This window comes from Grus americana, chromosome 25, assembly GCF_028858705.1.
Source record: "Grus americana isolate bGruAme1 chromosome 25, bGruAme1.mat, whole genome shotgun sequence".
In the NCBI taxonomy this organism is placed as follows: Eukaryota; Metazoa; Chordata; class Aves; order Gruiformes; family Gruidae; genus Grus; species Grus americana.
The window spans coordinates 6,033,806-6,045,870 of record NC_072876.1 but is presented as its reverse complement, the minus strand read 5'-3'; the positions used below and the strand labels follow the sequence as shown (position 1 = coordinate 6,045,870).

General features: G+C 58.1%; 1 protein-coding gene across 1 annotated transcript in view; it reads left to right on the top strand.

The window, feature by feature from the left end:
• The first annotated feature begins 365 nt into the window (after positions 1-365).
• The window catches only part of SOX13 (SRY-box transcription factor 13), a 39,863-nt gene continuing 28,163 nt past the window's right edge, over positions 366-12,065 (top strand). Inside the window, exon 1 of the mRNA XM_054804322.1 lies at positions 366-530. The gene's annotated coding sequence lies outside the window, so the exon portion shown is untranslated. The remainder of the gene's footprint in view (positions 531-12,065) is intronic.

The following is a 12,065-nucleotide window of genomic DNA, read 5'->3' as shown; positions in this document are numbered from 1 at the left end:
CTGGCTTTGCCGAAATTGGCTTCCCAAGAAGCACTTGTCTGTCCTCATGCAAACCACAGGACTGACTCATCTAAACGCTTGATTTTTTAACCCCGAATCCTTCCAGCTTCCTGAGTGTTTCCAAGCTGCAGGCAGCGAGAAGGTAACGTCTCATGAGCCGCTTGAACCGCGCAGTGCCAGAATGAGACCCGAAACTGGCTGCAAAAGAGTGCGGTAGACAGAAGAGGGTGCTGCGGCCCCGGCCAGCTCCCCCTGCCCCTCCAGCAAAGTGTCATAAGCCTCCGCAGGAACAGAGAGTTCCCCAGCATTCAAGCAGCTTTATTGGCTCCCAAACAACCTGGAAGAAAGCAAACTGGGCTGGCTGGTGCAGGGCTGCTCTCAAAAACGGTGCGGCGGCCGGACGGGGTGCCTGGATCTCTCCCGGGTGCCAGCACCTTCCCTGGCTCACCCGCACCCTGGGGTGTCCTGCTGCAGAAGGGGATGAGGAGTAGAAGGTTTTGGCTGAGCGGGAGGCAGTGAGGAGGAGCAAGGTAGAGTGAACGCTTACAAATGGGCTCTGTGTTTAGAATAAACTCCTGTCGCTTGGCTTTCTGCTGCATTGAAGCCTGTTGCGTTTGCTTTTGCAAATTGTACTTTTCCAGGACGTGCAAATTCCTTTCCCTCCGTTGCAGGGGTGGGGGGGGAGCGGGGCGGGGGGCGTGTAAAGGCTCCTTTTGAAGAAGATGCCTTGAGGTGGCGTTATTAGGAGCGCCCCAGCATGCTGGATTATTGCAGTGGGATGTCACGTTGTGGCGCAAATACCACGCTGCAGCATTCGCACATCTCTAGGAAACAAAGTGCCCATGGTGGGATTTACCAGAGAAAGTTTTCTTACTGCTACTGGCACTCAGATATCTGTCACGACCAAAAATCGAGCTGGCGGTAGTTTTAGATACCATCTCACCGTACCCGAATGTCTGTTTTGTAGAAGTAGAGCGAGCTCACTCTTAAAAAGCGAGTGATTGAGACCTGCTTCTGCACTAGTGATGGCACAGCTTACATAAGACAGAGCTCTCTACCGTGCGGCGTTTCAGTTTGAGACCGTTGTGCTGATTGTGGCAGGCAGATGACAGCCCACTCAGGTCCAGGTGGGGCTCTGCAGTGTGTGATTATTTATTTTTTTCTTTCTTAAAAGTGTTAACACCTTGAACAGCACTGGAAGGTGCTTTGAGTAAATATTTGTCCTTTGTTTCTGCCTGTGGCTTTGGGGTTGTGGGAAAAAGGCTGCAGTTCTTCCCTTTTGCACTTGGGGATTGCTTGCCCTGACCCAGCCCAGTCCTTTTGCGGGATCAGACTCTCCGTGCTTGTGAAAGAGCCCCCCCGAGGAGGGAGGCAGAGTGGTCCTGCCTTCCCAGAGGGGAACAGTTTCTCTGTGGTTCCTCGGTAGGATGCAATGATTTGTAGAACGATTTTATATATGCTTGAACTTAAACCTCTGAGCCAACCAGCTGCCTGCAGGTGTTTCTCAGTGCCGTTCCTGGCTCGTGAAAGGCATCATTGCACTTTTGCTCAGGCGTCATGGGATGCAGCGGGCTCCATCCTCGGGCAGGACATGGGTTTGTGTTGGCAGGAGCACTGCAAATGGGAGCAGACACCTTGCATAGCCCGTGGCTGCTTGCTGAGCTTGGGCTACCTTCAGCATTTACTGCCAGTTCAGGACTGTAACCTTCGGAGTGTCCCTAAAATAAGTAAACGGGGAGATGGGGTGCATAGCTGTGTGGGCTGTACAAGGGGAAAATCGCCTTTCCCTCCATCGCGCTCTGCCACCACCCTTGATCCCGCAGAGCTCCCTTCTCCCGCAGCCTCGCCACCTCGTGCTTTAGCGCACATTATCTGGGAACTTATTTCAAGTGCTGGTATGTTTTAAGGATTGTGTGCCTAAAAATAATAGTATCAAACCAACAACAGCGGAAGGTCAAGGACTCAAACGGCTTAGAAGCTGTCCCCTTAGGGCAGCATCTGAATATGGAAAACTTGTGTGGAGGGTAGAGGCAGGAGCTGGGAGGGAGCAGCCTTAAAGCGTGCTGTAACGCTGTCCTAAATTCCTTCCCTGTTCTCATTCCAGTCCTGCACGGGGATGGAACCGTTTGGGATTGTTTTTGCCATTTTTCCCCGTGGGCAATAAAGCCAGTCCCCTCTTCGGCTGAGGACGGGGTTGGTACCCGTGACAAGCGGATAGGATGCCCTGGGGAGGGGAGTTTGCTGGGCAGCCATTTTGCCCTTCTTCCCCCGAAGCCCTCGCAGAAGGGCTCTGGTCGCACACAATGCCAAGAACTGGCTCCAGCAGGTTTTGTTCGTGGCAGTACCCTCCGTTGGCAGCCCACACACAAGGTGCCCAGCATGGCTGCCCCCCCGTCGTGCCTTTTCACATTCATACCCACCAGGGGCATCATTACTATTGTTTGTAACATCTCTTGGAAAAATGAGTCATGGGCATTTTGCCTGCCCTCAGCAGGGAAACTCTGCCACATTAGCAGCAGCAACGCCCGCCCCCCCGCGCCGCTGCCACGCATACCAGCAGGGCCCTTCGTGCAAGGAGCTGGACTTGCTTCGCTCAAGTTGGTCGATGTTAGCGCTTTTCTTTCCAGCAGTAACCTGGGCTTCGGGTAGGGTTGGTGCTCCCTGATTCCCCGTGCACAGAAGCCCGGATGGAGTTCAGCCCAAGGTGTCTGAGCAAACTCCGTCACCCAGACCACGACGCTGTTCCTGCAGGTCGCTTCCCTCCCTGTGCCTTGAGCTGCAAGATTTAAGCCCAATTTTCCTGCACTTGTCTTTGGGCCGTGTTCCCACCCAGCGCAGCGTCACAGTGGATAATGTTTTCTGGGCTTCTCTCACTGTGATACTAGTTTGTCTGTGGCAGAGATAGAGATCGTTATTTACAGCTCTGCTCCGTGGGGCAGGCTATCATCGGACTGCAGGATTTGGGGGTACGGACGTGGTAAAACAAAGCCGTGAGACAGCTTCAGGTTTGGGCAGTTTATTTTACTCACACGCGAGTATTAAGACCCCGAACGCTCGGGTCCCATCCCAGGTTTTGCCTGTCTCACTAGAAAAGTCAAACGGGATCAGGTTTGCAGAAGGACTCGCCTTGTTGCAAGAGCCAGAGCTTCAAAAGCAGACTGTGCTTTCCTTCGGGTCCAGCCCTGATTTTCAGAATTTTCCTTTATCTGCTATTCTTCAGTCTCTCGTCTGCAAAATAAGAGCAATATCTAATAGTCCCCTGGGGGGGTGATGGCTGATGGAGTGGTGTGATGTCCTCAGCTGAGTGGAACAGCGCTGTGCACCGACCTGCTGTCTCTGTGGCTCTCCTGCTGCCAGGCAATCTGGTTCGTAAATAAATCTGACTTTTCCGGGGACACTTCTTCTCCTTCCCTGTGCTCCCTGCTGGGTGGGTTAGGAGTTAAGGAGACTGTTCAGGTGGCTGTTTTTCACCTTGTAAACTGAGCTAGAAATAGACAGGTCCAGCTGGTGAGGGATCTTAAAGGGTTGCCGGACCTCAGTTGCATTTTGTACATTAAGATGCTACAAAATAGAGGGGAAGTTTGACCAGCCGCCATACCCCGAGCATTTGACCCAGACCTCAGGGTCCCCCGCTGCACGGGGACATCCAGCGTGCCAGTTTGTGTCAGTGGCACCTGCAGAGCCGTTCTCTGCCCCTCCAGCGCTTGCCAAGCTGCTGTCGAGGCCCCCTCCGCCTCGCCACGTGCAGGTGTCGGGGGGACAGGAGAGCAGCGCCAACGGGAGCCACGCTTTGGTGGAGATGGGCTCTCGAGTTAGCAGTACGGCAGGTACCAGCATCCGCTCTTGAAAAGGCTTTTTTTTTTTCTCAGCTGGGGCACGGCAGACCGTATTGCACCACTGCCTCCTCCCCAAAGTACAGTGTTTTGGAGCCCATCCCTTTATCGTAAATCAACAACAGAGCTAATATTCATATTGAGGAAGTGAGATAATATCAGAGCCCAAGGTGGGCTCCGAAATGGGTGCGTGAGACGTGCACAAGTTTGGGGGGAGAGGGAAAGGGGGGCTGCGGTAGGAGCTCTTTATCTGGGAGGAAATTGGTCTATTCAAGGGGGAGAGAGCGGGTGCGTGCGTGTCTATGTGTGTGTGCGCGCACGCTTGTGTAAATAACACTTGCCAGGAGCATGAGAGAGCCCCTGGAGCAGGACAGGCTCCTGCCAGCACCGGGGGTCAGGTCAGCATGGTGCAAACACAGGCTGATCCGTGTGCACCCGGGCTGGGGTCGGTCTGGGGATGGGCAGCCGGTCACTGCCACCCCCCCTGGGCTGGCAGCTTAAGAGGACGAGAGCGAGACCCCGGGAGACACAGGGGATTGTGGTGGAAGCAGCGTCAGAGCTCCCCCAGCCACGGGGTGCAGTGCCCAGGGGATGGGTACCTTTGGTACCCAGCGTGCTTGACCTCTGCAAACTGCAGCCGGGCTCCCCGAGGGAGGAAACGTTCCCTTGCTCTGTGGCGGAGACATGAGGCTGCGGGGAGCAGAGGGATTTGGTTAGAGGCAGGCAGCGCGGCAGTGCGGCAGCGCCAAGATCCAGCGTCTCTTATCGCACCTTACCTGGCTTTCCCAAAAAGTTTCTACTGATCCCCAAACAAATCCTTGGTGCTTTTTCCAGAAATTAATCTTAGAGGCATTTGAGAGGCAAGGTCCACCCTCATCTTCTGATTAGAAGCAGTGGGCATTCCCAGGATTAAAACATAAAGAAACAAAACCAGGTTGAATTTATACCTTTATTAACTCCAATTTCTTCCCTCTCTTTGAAAAACCCAAACCCTGTTATTTGTTCTTGTGAAGCCGAGCTTGGTCTGGAGCTACCGACCGCCTGGGCTGCGCTTTTTCCCCTCTGAGGGTGATGAGACCGGGGGGTCGGCTGGCACCCAGGCGGCACCGAGGTGCATTTGGGCAGTGGGGAAAGATGCTCGGCGGCAGCTGATCTGAACCTGGACCTTGTGCAGCCTCTCAGCCCTCCGGCGAGAGGGCTGCGCTCCAGGGAGCGTGGGGGGGGGCCAGACTGTGCAAGCCAGCTCTTCCAGCTTGTCCGGGCCCTCTCTGCGAGTTATCTGGGAGGGTGGTCGGACCCCTGGAGCGGGGGGTTCCGCTGGGTCTGAGCCCAGCTCCCTGCATGGTTGCAGGGCACGGCAGCGAAGCTGTCCCAGGCTGATTGAGTTTCTGCAGGGCAGGCGTCCCCTTCCCCCAGCAGAACTTGCCAGCGCTGCTTTGCCCGGCCCCGGCCCCCTCCCGGGGCTCAGCCTGGGCTCCCGGGATGAGTTATTCCCTTCCCCAGCTGTTGTGAGCAGCCTCATGCTGAAAGGGTGTCTCTGGGGAGAGCGTGTCTCCTTCCTGCTCCATCAGTCTCCCAGCCCACCTCCAGCCCTGCCTGATGTGCCGGGGCAGCGGCAGGCTCCGGAGGGTTCAGCTGGGGCTGGATGGAGACGGGTCCCTGCTCCTTCCCCCTCCCCTGGCTTTTGCATAGCACCCAGATTTGTTTTTACATAGGAAGCAGCTATGCAAATAGGGCCTGGGGTGCTGCACAAACAGTGACGGGAGGACCCAGGGCTGCCTCGTCCTTTCCCAAGTACCGTTGATGGTACCAAGTACCTTTTCCTTGGTACCGATGGAGAAGTCGGGCTTTGCAGCGGATGACAGTAAACGCCCGTTGCTCTGCGTGCCTGGGGGATGTTGGTCTTTAGGGGATGCTGCGTGACGAGAGGAGGCAACAAAAATACAGGGATGTTGCAAGGTGGCCACGGTTCACCTCCTGTGGGTACAGAGAGCGGAGCACCAGCAAACGCTGCTGGGAAGGCAGCGGGGCCACAGCCCCATCCAGCACGGCTGGAGCCTGGGCACCTCCCCGGCTGCCGGCCAGCAGCAGCGCGGCAGCTCCATCCTGCTCCGCGGCAGGGATGGCTCCTGGCAGCAGGATGGGGCTTCGGCTCCCACCGTTGATGCTGGGGGGGGGGGTGTCTTTCCCCCCCCTCACCCCAGTACAGGTTTGCTGGAGCCTGCGGGGATGCAGACAGCAACCTCAGCCCCTCCAGGTGAACCCTCCCCGCCCTCGCCCCATCTCCCTGGGGCCTGGGGGTGTCTCTGCCTGCTCCCTGCTCGGGTGGGTGGTCCTGCCGCCTCTGCCCGTGCTGTGCCGGGCCGTGCCCTGGCCTGCGCGGGCACAGGCGGGCCGTAGTGTGCCGTGCCTTTTTAGGAAGGGTAGTGGGGAGGGGGTGGGGAAGGAAACATGCCTGTTTCGTTATTTAGTGTCCCACACACGGAGCCTGCCTGGCCCTCGGGAAACCTCCATCCACTGCGTGGCTGGGATCTGCAGCGAAAGCAAACAATGGGATCCCCAGAGACAACAATGCCCCATTGTCCTTTGAAGCCATAACAATGAAACAATGGCCCACAGTCTGCTCCCTTTATTCCCAGGCACGCCCCCCCTGCAGCCCCGTCCCGTGGCCCCGGGGCCGTCTGTGTTTGGGGGGCTCGGTCCATTGCTGAGGACCCGCAGCCGCTGCTCCCCCCCATCCCACACGGTCCCGTCCCTCGTTTGTGGAGTGAGTCTCAGGGGTCCTCAGAGCCTCCCCGTCCACACGGGTTGTGCCGGAGAGGAGGAGGAGGAGGAGGAGGTGGCTTCTAGCGGGCTTTGATCCTCGGGGTTTCATCAACGGGAGGGATGGAAAAGTCCCGTTAGGTCACACGGTCCGTGCCCCGGAGAACAGCGGGGCTTTGTTGTCTCCGGGGATGGCCACTTGTCAGCTCTTGCCGTCACGGCACTCCCTGAAGGTTTCCTGGTGTGTCCTCCTCCTCCTCCTGGGGTTAGAAACAACCCCAATGGCTATGCCCACCCTGGTTGCTGCAGACACCCCCAAATGCTCCGCAGGAGCGTGGGGCCGGGGAGAAGGATCAAGCCCTCGTGTGCTCTTTGCATCCCTGTGGTCCCCAGAAGCTGCTGTGCTGTCTCGGGTGAATCCCCCCTGCTTTGCCAGATGGGCTGCAGCAGCTCTGGGCACTGGTGGCTGGCGGGGCGTGCGTGCGTGTGTGTGTGTGTGTGTTAGGGGGGTGCCCACCCTGCATTCCCAAGGGTCCCTCTCAGAGGGCACCCAGTCGCTGTGCAGCATGGGGGAGATGCTGGGGGGGCACTGGGCAGAGGGAATGCTGCTGCGAAGCAACCTTGATGTTTCCTGCCATTGAACGCTCTCCTGTCCCTTCTCTGGCTCCCAAAAAGCAGGGCTGGGGGGACCAAGGTTGTGTTAGCCAGGGACCACCAATGCCAGGGCCGGGACTGCTTGGCCGGGCTTGGATCTGGTGTGGATTGGGGTCAGATCCCCGCCCTGGCTCTGGGATTCAGTGCAGGCAGCACACTGGACCTGGGCACGTCTCTGTGCCTCTGCGTCCCCGGCTGTGCACGTGGCCGTACCGCGCTGTCACCGTCGTGCCTGTTCCAGCATCCTCAGCTCATCTGCTGAGAGCGGGGCAGCAGCGAGTTGGGGTCCGATTTGTCCTTTTCCCGCTGCTCGTTTGTCACGGAGAGAGAGGGGAACGACACCCTGGTGTCCCCAAAGGCCACCGCCAGCCTCCTCCTGCAGCCCCCACGGAGGCCCTCGCTCCCCCCCCCCCTCCTCCCTTTACCTTTGGGCAGAGGAACCCACCTGAATAGGTAATGGCTGGAGGAGAGAAAAGAGCCCGGAGTACATTGTGTTTCCAACGGGCCGGGAACAATTGCTAAATACAAATCACACAGAGAAAAGGGAGAGAGAGAGAGACAAAAGAAAGAATGCCAGCACAAAGGAGAGGAATGAAATGGTAAGTAAAGTCAAACAAAAAGGAGCCGGGCTGAGACAAAAGAAGGGAACAATATCCCCGAGGCAATAGGCTCCTGAACAATGGGGACAGTGACAGCGGCACAAAGGCACACTGTTTGCAAGTAGACGTTATCTCACACAGCCACTGGCAGGCCTGGCCCTGGCGCTTCTATTTTCAGGGATGCTTTTGTGCTGTGCTGAACAATATTCCTTGCATGGCTGCAGATAGAGAGATGAGGGGGGTTTGGTTCTCTTTTTTTTTTTTTTTTTTTTTTTTTTTTTGCCTTCCCGGTGCCAGCTCTGTAATAAAACCAGGTTCAGCCCTTCGGAGAGCGGGACAGAGCGAGGGGGTGGGTGGGCAGAGCCGGCCGAGCTGACCCACCGATGCCAGGGATGGTGCAGCTTTGCTGGTGGATGAGCATCGGCCGATGCCACCTCCTGCAAGGGCCAGGCTGGGACCCCAGCACTGCTGGGTGGCCGTGGCGGAGCCAGCACCCCGGGTGGGAGCGGGACCCTACGGCTCTGGGGCCGTGTGTTTTATGACTCATGTCCAGGGCTTATCAGCCCCAAGCTTTGCATTTGGCCAGCTGCACTTGCAAGCCTGAAACCAGAACCGGGCAGACCAGAAAGATCGCTTTTCCCAGCCGCTTTTGTTTCAAGCACGTACGTTTTTAACCTCTCAAGTGTGCAGGCAGGGATAGAGGTGCCCGCTGGGCTGAGAAGCCTCCTGGGTGCTGGCAGAGCTGCCCGGCGGCTGCCAGGCACAGCTCCTGGCATCCCTCCGTGCCCATCCCCTGCTCACGTCACCCCGCTCTGGTGAGAAGAGCTGACAGGTCACTGCTTGGGGGGGGTTAATCTGCAGGTCATGGCTCTGCCACGCTCGGACACTGCCGGAGCAGAGTCTGTCCGCCCTGGGTGAGGATGTTCCCGACTGATCCAGCCTCTTCCTGCCACCCACCAAGCTCAGTTTTTTGCACACCCTGGAGCCACAGGAAAGGGTGGGCAGGCAGCTCCCCTTTTCTCTTGTAATGCTGGGACTGGCAGGAGCTGTGCAGGCGCTGCCACAGATAACGGGGCTGGGGGCAGGACCCTGGCTCTGCTCTGCGCCCTCTTTGTCTTGCCTCCTGCTTGTGCAGGTCTCCATTCCATTGCTGTCCCCAGCATCCCACATCCTCAGCTGGCCCAAATCGGCGGCAGCCCCTTGGGATATGCCATGGGTGTGTGGCTGCTCCCATCAGACAGGCTTTCCCAGCCTGCCATGGAGAGCTCGCTCGCCTGTGATGGTTCGTGGGTTTTAGTGGAGTTGGTGCAGGTTTTGTCCAGCTCTTGCCTGGAAAAACCTCCTTTGGGGCCTTCCTGGTTGTCGCCTGGTGTCTGGTCCTGCCTGGTAATGGGTTGGCTCCGTGGCAAACCCAGGGTCACGCTAACGCGGTTACAGACCAGCACATTTACCAACAGCGTGGGGTGGTTATTTGCAGGGCATGTTATCAAAGCACCCCATCTGCAGCACCCGGATGCTTTCTGATCCAGCTGGACCCGTCCATTTGGGCAGGGAGTGATGTTCCCACAAGGCATCTGTCCCTTCCTGGAGCTCCCGGGATGCTCGTGCCCTTTTCCCCTCCAGTCCTGCACTCGGAAAGCTATCCCTCCTACACTGCCCCACCGTGAGCTGCCACAAAGCGTGGGGACATCACCCAGTTACCGTAAGTGACTTGGGAGAGGTGAAATCAGGGTATTGTGAAGACCGAGTCAAAGACACCCCGTATCGGTGCCGATCTCCTGAGACACCCAGTTTCAGCAGATGGGTTCAGCTCTCACTTGAAAAGCTGCATTTCTGATATTGATCACGTTATCTGAGGGTACATCCTGTTGCTAAGTTTGGCTGCTTCCTCCGTTCAACAGCTGTTGTGCAGCTACAGCTGCTTTAAACCTGTGCGGCGGGGGTGACGTGTGGCGGGGGGGTGGGGGTGCTTTGGTGCTTGTAAAAATGGATCCCGGGTTTTGTTTGACCGTGGTGAGCAAGAGCGATGCAACATCTCAGAGGTGCCACGGTGAGCAGGGTTGCATCCTGCCCTTTCCTGCCCGGCCAGTGGATCACGGCACGACCAGATGCTGAGGACACGGCGCTGGGGGGGAATATTTGGGGCACTAAATCAAAGCAAAGCAACTGTGTCTTACATTGAAGTTGTTCTCAGGAAAACGGTTCCCTAATCCTGACCGCCCGGTATCTGATTTTGCGGTTGTGTTCGTACATGTTCTCTGAGCTGTGCTTCGAGGTGCAAAGCGAGTGCAGGAACAGTCGTTCTCCCCAGGTTAAAGCCCTTGTACCCTCCGTGGCTTGCTGGAGAAGCAGCCCCGTGGTCTGCGTCCTGCCCTGCCCACAGCAGGAGCTCGGCAAGGCCAAACCCTTTGCAAGTCCCCGTTTCCAAAGGGCGCATTGGCCGCGCTGTGCCATGGGCGCCAGCAAAAATCACCAACCCCGGGGGCTTTAACTGGCTCTGCTGGGGCAGCAGCTCTGCCCTCACACCCCTCCTGCTTCCCCGGGCGGGTGAGTCACCCATCTCTACATCTAAAATCCCCGGAGGCAGGATGATGCTTTTTGGTCATCTTGGAAGAGCGTAGCAGCCCGCTCCTCCTCGCTCCTGGGTAGCCCTTTCCGACCATCACCCAGCCCTCGGGGCTGGAGCCAGGACGTGTGGCCTCTGCTCACCCTCTGCCTGCCTGCCTGTGTTAGGAATTTCTCTCTTCTCCCAAGCCTGGTGGGCGAAAACAAGCCTGGCTCTTTCTGATATAATTTTGCAAAGTTGGAGCTCTTTGCTGCAATTAGCTGGTATTTAAACCCTCGCTAACCCTTAACATCCTAATGACAATAATAATGATGCTCCACACGTCCTGCAGTGCCACGCATCTAAAGATTACACTCGCTAATTAATTAAGCCTCGACCCCCCCCCCCCCCCCACTTTCCTCGCTGAGGAGAAGAAATAGCTAAGAGTCTCTTAAGAAAGGACATAAAGGCAGGGAAATCCAGGCACCAAAACAAGACAAATGGGGATTTGAAGACAATCCGGGCCGGGCCCATGTGACCCGAGGAGTGGACCAGGCAGGAGAAAGGATAAAAATGCCAAGCACAGAGCGGCGAGAGAAAACAACCGCCAGCTTAAAAACCCGGGGAAAGAAAAGCACCAAGATGAAGGGAGTGACAAAGCATCAAAGGGAAGAGAAACCAAAGGCGTTGGAACAAAGGACAAGCTGGAACAAAGGACCAAAGAGGGGAGAACAAAAGCACTAAATAGAAAACAAAGGCAGGGGACAAGAAAAGCCCCTCTGTCGGGGCTGAGCTGGAGGGTCCCGGCCGGCGGGAGGTGGGTGGCACGGGCGGTGCTGCGGGTCCGCGCTGGAGCCGGGCTGGCGGAGGGCACCGGAGCCTGGGAGCCGGGGCCCCGGGAGCCCAGTTTCGCCTTTGAACCGGAGGCGATGGGCTCAGCCCCCCAGTGTCATGCCGTCTCGGGCACTGCGTGGAGGCCAGCAGCAGCCCGGGGACGATGCGGCTTCGCTCCCGCGCTGCCCTCCAGCCGCGGCCCCCTCCCGTCCCGCTGTGTGGTCTGGCCATCCCCTCCCTCCCCACACGTGTCTCCGACACAGCCTGCTCAGCATCACCCCTCTGCGCTCCCCTCCCCGCGCTCCCCCGCCGCAGACTCCCCGGCGCAGCCCCCTGCCCCGTCTGCTGCCCCAGCCCCGCGGCGTGGGGATGGCCGGGGATGCTCTGGGGAGGCTGCCAGGCCGGCCGCGTCCTCCCCACCCCGTGGCTTTCCCTTAGGAGAGGAGCCATGGGTCGGTGCTGCGTGTGTGGCTAGCCGGGTCCGCGGGGCCAGCCTGCTGGGCTGCGCTCCGGGGGGGGGACGGTTCGCATTGCCTGGATTAAAAACAACGGCAGCATTCAGGTTGGGAATAGAGAGTTACAGTGATGCGATGCTGCTTTGTTTCCTCTCCCCGTCGAATCCCTGTTTGGAGCTGAAAGTCCCTGGCAGGGTTGTTGGCATGCACGGGTCCGGCTGTGTTACGCGTGCCGCCTTGCGGGGGGATGCGGCGAGTACCCCCGGGGTCAGGCAGCCGACGCCGGGTGAGGACGGTGACGGTGGATGGGAGCCCCGCCGGAGCCAGGGTGCTGGCAGCCCCAGCTGCAGCAGGCGCTCTGCTCTGCCCGGGGTGCTTTGGC